Source organism: Cebus imitator, unplaced genomic scaffold (assembly GCF_001604975.1).
Source record: "Cebus imitator isolate Cc_AM_T3 unplaced genomic scaffold, Cebus_imitator-1.0 Scaffold197, whole genome shotgun sequence".
Taxonomy (NCBI): Eukaryota; Metazoa; Chordata; class Mammalia; order Primates; family Cebidae; genus Cebus; species Cebus imitator.
The window spans coordinates 589235-598320 of NW_016107512.1; the positions used below are offsets into that span (position 1 = coordinate 589235).

The window sequence follows — 9086 nt, forward strand, 5'->3', positions numbered from 1 at the left end:
TTTTTTTTGCTTTTATAGAACAGGGCTAGAACATGGTAGGTGTTCAGTTAATACTGCAAAACAAAAGGCTCAGGCCAGGCGAGGTGGCTCATGCCTGTAATCCCAGCACTTTGGGAGGCTCAGGTGGGTGGATCACCTGAGGTTGGCAGCTCAAGACCAGGCTGATCAACATGGGGAAACCCCGTGTCTACTAAAAATTCAAAATTAGCCGGGTATGGTAGCACAAGCCTGTAATCCCAGCTACTCGGGAGGCTGAGGCAGGAGAATGGCTTGAACCCGGATGATGGAGGTTGCAGTGAGCCGAGATCGCGCCATTGCACCCCAGTCTGGGCAACAAGAGTGAAACTGAGTCTAAAAAAAAAAAAAAAAAAAAAAAGGGCTGAAAGAACATGAAAGGGCCTGTCCAAAGTTGGGAACAACTCATACAAACATTCTGAGTTTCCCGAGTTTGGTACATATCAGTGGGAAAGGGCAACAAGGCATTCTAGTCCACGCTGGGATCATTACAATGCTCTGAGATAGAAACAGACCACAGTGCTTATCACAGCAAATCTAATAAGAAGAATGGCCTTATTTTACATTTTTGTAAATCTTTTTAATGTCTGGGTTAAGGAAAAGAGCTGTATTCTCCTATCTGCTTCTGCCTTCAATCAGTTGCACATTATGTAGCCTTTGGAAAACTTAATTGCACATTCATAAGAGAATGAGGGTAGAAATTCCAGTATTGTTATGAAAATTGTTTTAACTTGATCGGTCCCTGAAAGGGTTTTGGGGGGCCCCTAGACCACTCTTTAAGACATTGTTTTAAAAAATATGTATACTAAGGGCCATAACTTTGATCAATATTCAGAAGAGATTCTCAGGTAAGGGAAAGGCATAAAAAAGATGGAGAGAAAGAGAGAAAAACATCAGTGACTACATGCAGCCACACTTAGAGGAAGGCCAAGACATTTTGTTAGCGTACTTGTTGTTACTTTAACTGTCACTTACTCTGTACTTCACCATATTTTAACAAGAAATGAATTGATATTTGAAGAGAAGAAAAGCCAGACCCCAGAACAAAAACCACATACTACAATTCCTCCTACTTCCTATATAAATGTCAATTGTTAATGCGCATTTACTCTTTAGGCCATCACATTCTAATTATAAGACCCATAAGTCACTTTTCTCCTGGCTTTTCTTCTCTTGTACAACTTTCTGATGACTGTCACTCAAATATTATTTAGCAGGACGAAAGAGCAATTTCCAATTATCAATCAGTTCCAAACTGCTGCATAGCGCAGTCTTTCCATCTGCATGTTTCTATGAATAGCAGCTAAATGACAACGGACAAATCAACTCCAATCCTTTCTAAACATACATTGTTCTTTACCTAGTTAGGTGATTTCTGTCTACTATAAATGATTCATCATGAAGCAAAATAGCTATATTCATTTAAGCATGGTCAAGAAAAATAATTATTTATGAATAATCATCTCATGTCATCATTTTTCCCACACTTTAGAAGATACATGATTTCAAATTTTTCTTCACACAGGCAAACAAAAACAAATAGTTACAGTGACTTTTTCAGGAGATACTTGTTTTTTATGTCTTATTTAAATTCTCACTACCCTAGTACACCTTCTAAGAGTCATTAGCTAGGCCAGCACTCCCCTGGTCAATAGCATAGGCCTAGGTTTAAATCCTGAAGCTGCCACTTGCAATGTGACTTTGGGGAAATTACTTAATCCGGCACCTCACTTTTCTCAGCTTTAAGATGAAGACAATAACAGTATCTGCCTCATAAGTGAATGACAGGATTAAATGAGATAATGAATAAATGAGCAAAGTATTTAAAACATTGCCTGACACACAATACATACTAGTAAATGTTAACTTCTGTTTTTATTTATTTATTTATTTTGTTATTTAAATTTTTTTTGAGATGGAGTCTCGCTCTGTCGCCCAGGCTGGAGTGCAGTGGCGCAGTTTCGGCTCACTGCAACCTCCGCCTCCAGGGTTCAAGTGATTTTCCTGCCTAGCCTCCTAAGTAGCTGGGATTACAGGCACATGCCACCATGCCCAGCTAATTTTTATATTTTTAGTAGAGATGGGGTTTCACCATGTTGGTCAGGCTGGTCCCAAACTCCTGACCCTCATGATCCACCCGCCTCTGCCTCTGGAAGTGCTGGGATTACAGGCATGAGCCACCACGCCCGGCCTGTTTCTAATTTTTTTCTTTTTTTTTAATTTTTAACACTCAGATAACAGGAAACAATAAAAATAGATGACTGTTTCTAAGTGCCCTTCCTTTTTAAAGTAGTTGTTTATACCACCTAATAAAGCTCTGACAAGCCATAAAAACAGTATAAAAGATACATTCAAAACTACTATGATTCTAGTTCAGGTACAGTGGTGAGCACCTGTAGTCCCAGCTACTCATGAGGCTCAGACAGGTGGATCACTTGAGTCCAGGAGTTAAAGGCCAGCCTAGGTAATACAGCAAGACTCTGTCTCTTTAAATCAAATAAAAAATGAAATAACTACTATAATCCTGTGTGCAAAAAGAAAAAAAAAAAAAAAAATTTATTACAATTGGTCCATTACAAATTGTTCTTGACCTCAGGTAAATGGAAATTTATAAGCTTAAGCCTGGTACAGTGGCTCATGCCTGTAATCCCAGCACTTTGGGAGGCTGAGGCAAATGGATTACTTGAGGCCAGGAGTTCAAGACCAGCCTGGCCAACATAGCAAGATCCTATCTCTACGAAAAATACAAAAATTAGCTGGGCATGGTGGCACACACCTGTAATCCCAGCTAGCTGGGAGGTGGAGGCACAAGAATTGCTTAAACTTGGGAGGTGGAAGTTGCAGTGAGCCAAGACTGCACCACTGCCCTCCAGTCTGGGCAAAAGAGCAAGACTCTGTCTCAGAAAAAGAAAAGACAAGAGAGGAGAGAATAGAAGAGAAAAAGAAAAGAAACTCAGGAAGGCATGCCCTCCAAAATAGACTGACAGAGTCACAACACAGCATTTGACACAGCTATCTAGAAACAAGAGAACTGTGTAACCTGCTTTGACAAGATACTTTTACAGGCAAGATGAAACTATGTTAGGCTGAAGATGGTTGTTTATTCACATATAACTATAAGCATCATATACACCGTAAGATACACAGTAAAAGGTAAAGGTATAGAACTTCATTCTCACACATAGTCCAGCAGCATACTCAGAGATGAAGCCAAAAGGAAAACTTTTCATGAAAAAAATTAAAAACCTTTTGCCACCATGGTTAACCTTATCTGAGATAGTTTTACTCTTGGAATGTATCAGAGAAAAATTCATGTGGTTGGTACCTAAAATTCATGTGGCTGGTCCATAAAAATGCTAACTGGAATACATATGGGAATTATAGCTAACATTTACTGAACACTTACTTGGTTTCAGACATTATTTCAAGTTTTTTTAATATGGATTAAAATCGCTAATCAATTGCTATGAGATAGCATTTTATTGTCCTCACCTTATATCCAAGGAATTGAGGCACAGAGATAACACGCACAAATGCCAAGTTAATAGTGACTGGTTAAAAACAGCATGGCTCCAAATCCATGTTTTTAACCTTTAGGCAAAGAAGGTGGCACAAATGCATGCCATATACTTAATAGACTCCAGGAAAAGGGTAAGATTCAGGTAGCAGCTTACAGTTATCTCTTATAAACTATTGAGATGAGTGTATAAACTTGTATAATTTAAAAAACTTTTATATCTCATAAACTTAGTCATATCTTTTATTGGGCTTTCTATAGAATTCTTTTTTTTTTTTTTTTTTTTTTTTGTTAGTTTTTTTTTTTTTTTTTTTTTTTTTTTTTTTTTGAGACAGAGTCTCACTCTTTTCACCCAGGCTGGAGTGCAGTGGCACAATCTCAGCTCACAGCACCCTCTGCCTCCTGGGTTCAAGCAATTCTCCTGCCTCAGCCTCCTGAGTAGCTGAGATTATAGGCATGTGCCACCACGCCTGGCAAATTTTGTATTTTTAGTAGAGACGGGGTTTCTCTATGTTGGTCAGGTTGGTCTCAAACTCCTGATCTCAGGTGATCCACTCGCCTCAGCCTCCCAAAGTGTTGAAATTACAGGCGTGGGCCACCATACCCGGCCAGAATTCTATTTTTTTAAAAGAGGGTCTTGCTCTGTTGCCCAGGCTGGAGTGCAGTGGAATAATCACAGCTCATTGTAGCTTCAATCTTCTGGGCTCAAGAGATGCTCTCACCTTAGCCTCCCAAGTAGCCAGCCACCACACCTGGCTAATTTTGTTTTGTTTCATTTTTGTTTTTTGTTTTTGTAGAGATGGGTTATTTCTATGTTGCCCAGGCTGGTCTAGAATTCCTGGTCTCAGCCAGATGCAGTGGCTCACGCCTGTAATCTCAGCCCTTTGGTAGGCAGATCCCATCACAAGGCAGGCAGATCACTTGAGGTCAGGAGTTTGAGACCAGCCTGGCCAACATGGTAAAACCCAGTCTCTACAAATATACAAAAATTGGCCAGGCGTGGTGGTGGGTGCCTATAAGTCCCAACTAGTTAGGTGGCCGAGGCAAGAGAATTGCTGCCACCTGGGAGGCAGAGGTTGCAGTGAGCTGAGATCACGATACTGCACTCCAGCCTGGGCAACAGAGCAAGATGCTGTCTCAAAAATAAATAAATAAATAAATAAATAAATTAAAGAATTCCTGGCCTCAAGCCATCCTCCCACTTTAGCCTCCCAAAGTGGAATTCAATTTGATTACCACCAGACACACATTTGTACTTGCTCAAATGTACAGGATCCCCATGGTAAGACAAAACATCACAGCAACTCACAGTATTTGGAGAAAAAGAAGGGGTAATTACTCTTGACAGATTATGATAGCTATGATCTCTATCTTACCACCATTAAGTTTTAAGACTTATCCTAGACTTGTTTTAGTATGGTTGCTGGTCTCTAGGTACCACTTTAACTTAAAACATGGCTGTGTCCCCTCTTAGCTTAAGTTAATTCATGGCACGAAAAAATTCACAAGGTTAAGATGAAAGCAAGCAGTAAAAGTTCAGAACAGGGTAAGACACAGTGACTGACCAATTATCCTCATAGTATGCCAACCTCAGCCACACATAATACCAGTTCTATACACAGCTTTCATTAATAATGTTTTATTACAGTTTTTATTTCTTACCCATTAAACAAGTTTTTTCCATCTTCTTCCATATTATTCCACAGTCATTGGTTAGGTTTCCTCTATTACCTACAAGTGGGAAACAATCTGTAAGGCTGAGCTAATACATACCAAGAAAAAAGCAACTTCATGAATTATAATTACAAATTCAAAAAAGGAGTATATTACAATGCATTAAACTCCCTACAAGTCCTTAAAACTGATGTAAGAGTGAAAACAAAAGGGCCAGGGATGGTGGCTCACGCCTGTAATCCCAGCACTTTTGGAGGCCGAGGTGGGTGGATCACCTCAGGTCAAGAGCTCAAGACCAGTCTGGCCAACATGATGAAACCCCATCTCTACTAAAAATACAAAAAAATTAGCCGGATATGGTGGCAGGCCCTGTAATCCCAGCTACTCAGGAGGCTGAGGTAGGAGAATCACTTGAACCTGAGAGACAGAGGTTGCAATGAGCCAAGATCGCGCCACTGCACTCCCTCCTGAGCAACAAAAGCAAAACCCCATCTCAAAAAAAAAAAAAAAAAAAAAAAAAAAAAAAAAAAAAAGTGAAAAAAACTGTGATCTTTTTCTTTAGCTAAGAGTGACCAAAGAGTCAGTCACTTACGGGTAGACTGATCTATAAATGGAAGTATTAAAGGTTTACTTCCTGAAAAAATGCACTTCCGCATTTGTTTTAGGTCTTAAAAATTACAGATTATATTTGCAGACAATCTGAAACTGTCAGAAAAAAACACACAAATTCATGGTAACAAAAATACTCGAGTATCAAAAGCTAAAACTATTTTTGCGTAAGTGAAATATATAAGAACACAGGATGACATGAGGTAACTCTTTTGTGCTAAGTGGGTTTATGATCTATATGTAAGCAGCATGCTTCTTTAAAAGCAGTGTATATTCTGTACACAAGGACATTATATTAGTCAAAGACATCTAGAGTTTATGATTTGGACAAATTACATGTATAAGCATGTTTAAGGTTTCTGACACTTTATTAGGAAGCAGGACTCAATAAAGCTTGAGATCGGCAAGCTGGGCCACCATTGTAAGAGGAAAGAAAATTCCCTATTGTGTCATCCTAACAGCTAATACAAGAATTCCTCTTGAAAGAAACTTTCTTTAAGAAAATATGTTCCCATAATATGGGCCCCCATCACTCATGTCCAGTCCCCTTGGAGTGGGTGGTTTGCTGCAGAATGGCTGTCAAGATCCTAGAATGGTTGTTAAGAAAGGGAAATTGGTCTGCATTAGACAGAGAAGAATTTGGTTTTATATCGCTGAAAGGAATGGGGAGAAGAATGAGGAGGAGAGGGAAAGAAAAAGAAAAGAGTTAGTATAATAGAGCAAAGCTAGGTTTAGGTGGAGGTGAAGCTCTTGGGTCAAGGGAGGTCTGAAAGATTTTAAGAACAGGAATGTTTTACTAGGGAAGTTGTTTGCATTAATGCAAAGAAAGGATCACTCCAACTCTATTTTGCCCCCTTTCTTCAGGTAGGTACACGAAATCTGCAAATGCCCTGTGTGAATAGGGCCTTTCTGAAAATCAAAGAGGGAGCCAAGTTTCACATGTGGGTGCACTATGGTGCAAATCAATGGTACGAGATAAGAAAGTAAGTCCCAGGAGGCAGAAAAGGTTACAAGATCATGAAACCCAGCAAATACACAAATATTTTTAGGGAGAGCTTACAACTTCTAGTTCTAGGTTGGGGGTTCTGAGGCAACCATATCCATTAAAAGCTAAGGGACTGTCTGACTGTCTGACACTTCACATCCATAAAATGTCCCTCTTTCCTATCCAAATGACCCTACTTTTAATATAAGAACACCAAAACATTCAAAGTTAACTTAATTACATTTAAATCCAAGTTATTCTAATTAATTTGGGATGCTCCCCAAAAGCTGACTATAATAATCAGTTCTACACTAAGCAGCACTTAGGACATGTATATAATCATATGGAGTTTAAGTTTAAACCCCTAGGAAACAGTTATATTAATAAATATGAAGAGGAACAACTTCAGTAATTATGATGCTGATCTTGAAAACTAGGAAATTAGGCTGGGCCCACTGGCTCACTCCTGTAATCCCAGCACTTTGGGAGACCGAGGTGGGCAGACCACGAGGGCAGGAATTTGAGACCAGCCTGGCCAACATAGTGATATCCCTTCTCTACTAAAAATACAAAATTAGCTGGGTGTGGTGGTGCATGCCTGTAATCCCAGCTACTCGTGAGGCTGAGGCAGGAGAATTGCTTGAACCTGGGAAGCAAAGGTTGCAGTGAGCTGAGATCAAGCCACTGCACTCCACCCTGGGCAACAGAGCAAGATTCCGTCTCAAAAAAAAAAAAAAAAAAGAAAGAAAGAAAACTGGGAAATGAAAATAAATCAGCTCAATGCTGAAAACTATTAATAAGATCCCATACATTCGAATATGTTCTATATATATATATCATTTACACTACTTCAATATACTTTTAAATGGGTGGGAAGTGAAATTACAGATATATAAAACAAATCACTACAGTAGAAACTAACTAAAAATGTGGATGACATCCCTTTAAATGGTCATTAGAAAAGTTCCTGAACAGACGCAGTGGCTCATGCCTGTAATCCTAGCACTTTGGGAGGCCAAGGCAGGCAGATCACAAGGTCAGGAGATCAAGACCAGCCTGGCCAACATGGTAAAATCCCGTCTCTACTAAAGATACAAAAAATTAGCTGGGCATGGTGGCACGCACCTGTAGTCCCAGCTACTCAAGAGGCTGAAGCAGGAGATCACTTGAACCTGGGAGGCAGAGGTTGCAGTGAGCCGAGATTGAGCCACTGCCTCCAGCCTGGGCGACAAAGCAAGGCTCCATCTTAAATAAACAAATAAATAAATAAACAAATAAAGTTCCCAAAGTCAGGAGGGCATATTCCAAGCTTACCTATTAGTGAAACATGCTGAACTCAGGGACTGTCTGGCTCATGCAAGAAAAGAGCACATGATGTGCAGTAACAGAAACCAGTTATCATCATGGTGTCCATTTATTTACAAGACCTTCCTTAACTTCTCTGAGCCTGTTTTCTAATCTACTTCACAGCACTTGTGTAAGGATTAAATGAGAACCAAGTAAAATACCAGTGCATTGCCTGGCACATAGCTGATGATCAACAAATACTTAATTTCCTTCCTTTGTCTTTCTACCTTTAGTTTAGAGCAATTTTCAGGGCTTAAAAAGAAGAAAATCCATTCTTGAAACCTTACTCAATTTACTCGTATTCTGCCAAATAATAACAATGATGATAATGGTGATGACTATGATGATAGCCATTAACACTGGTAACAGCATTTAACGTGTGCCAGAAATGTAGTTAAGTGCTGTTACATATATTAACAAATTCAGTCCTCACAACAACTGTGAGGTAGATATTTTTATTCCAATTTTACAGATGAGGAAACTGTGGCATACATAAGTTCCACAGCTAATAAGTGGCAAAGCAAGGGTACAAACCCAGGTTTCTGCTCTTCGAAAATATACCAGGCTGGGAGCACTGGCTTACGCCTGTGATCCCAGCACTTTGGGAGGCTAAGGCAGGAGGATTACTTGAGCCCAGGAGTTTGAGACCAGCCTAGGCAACAGAGGGATCTACAAAAAATAATTTGCTGTGTGTTTTGGCACAAGTCTGTAGTCCCAGCTACTTAGGAGGCTAAAACAGGAAGATCACTTGAGGCTAAGGCAGGAAGATCACTTGAGGTCAAGGCTGCAGTGAGCCATGTGTGACTGTACCACTGCACTCTAGCCCGAGTGACAGAGTGACACTTTGTCTCAAAAATAAATAAATATTAATACCAAAAACTAACTTCTAGGTGAAGTCACAGCAACAATGCCCTATCTTTTTTTTTTTTTTTTTTTTTT

The 9086-nt window shown here is 39.6% G+C and overlaps 1 protein-coding gene across 9 annotated transcripts in view; it reads right to left on the reverse strand.

The window, feature by feature from the left end:
• USP49 (ubiquitin specific peptidase 49) overlaps positions 1-9086 on the reverse strand; it is a 105250-nt gene that overhangs the window by 70268 nt on the left and 25896 nt on the right. For all 9 annotated transcript variants that reach the window (XM_037745281.1, XM_037745282.1, XM_017547247.2 and 6 more), the window contains one exon: positions 5195-5263. The gene's annotated coding sequence lies outside the window, so the exon portion shown is untranslated. The remainder of the gene's footprint in view (positions 1-5194; positions 5264-9086) is intronic.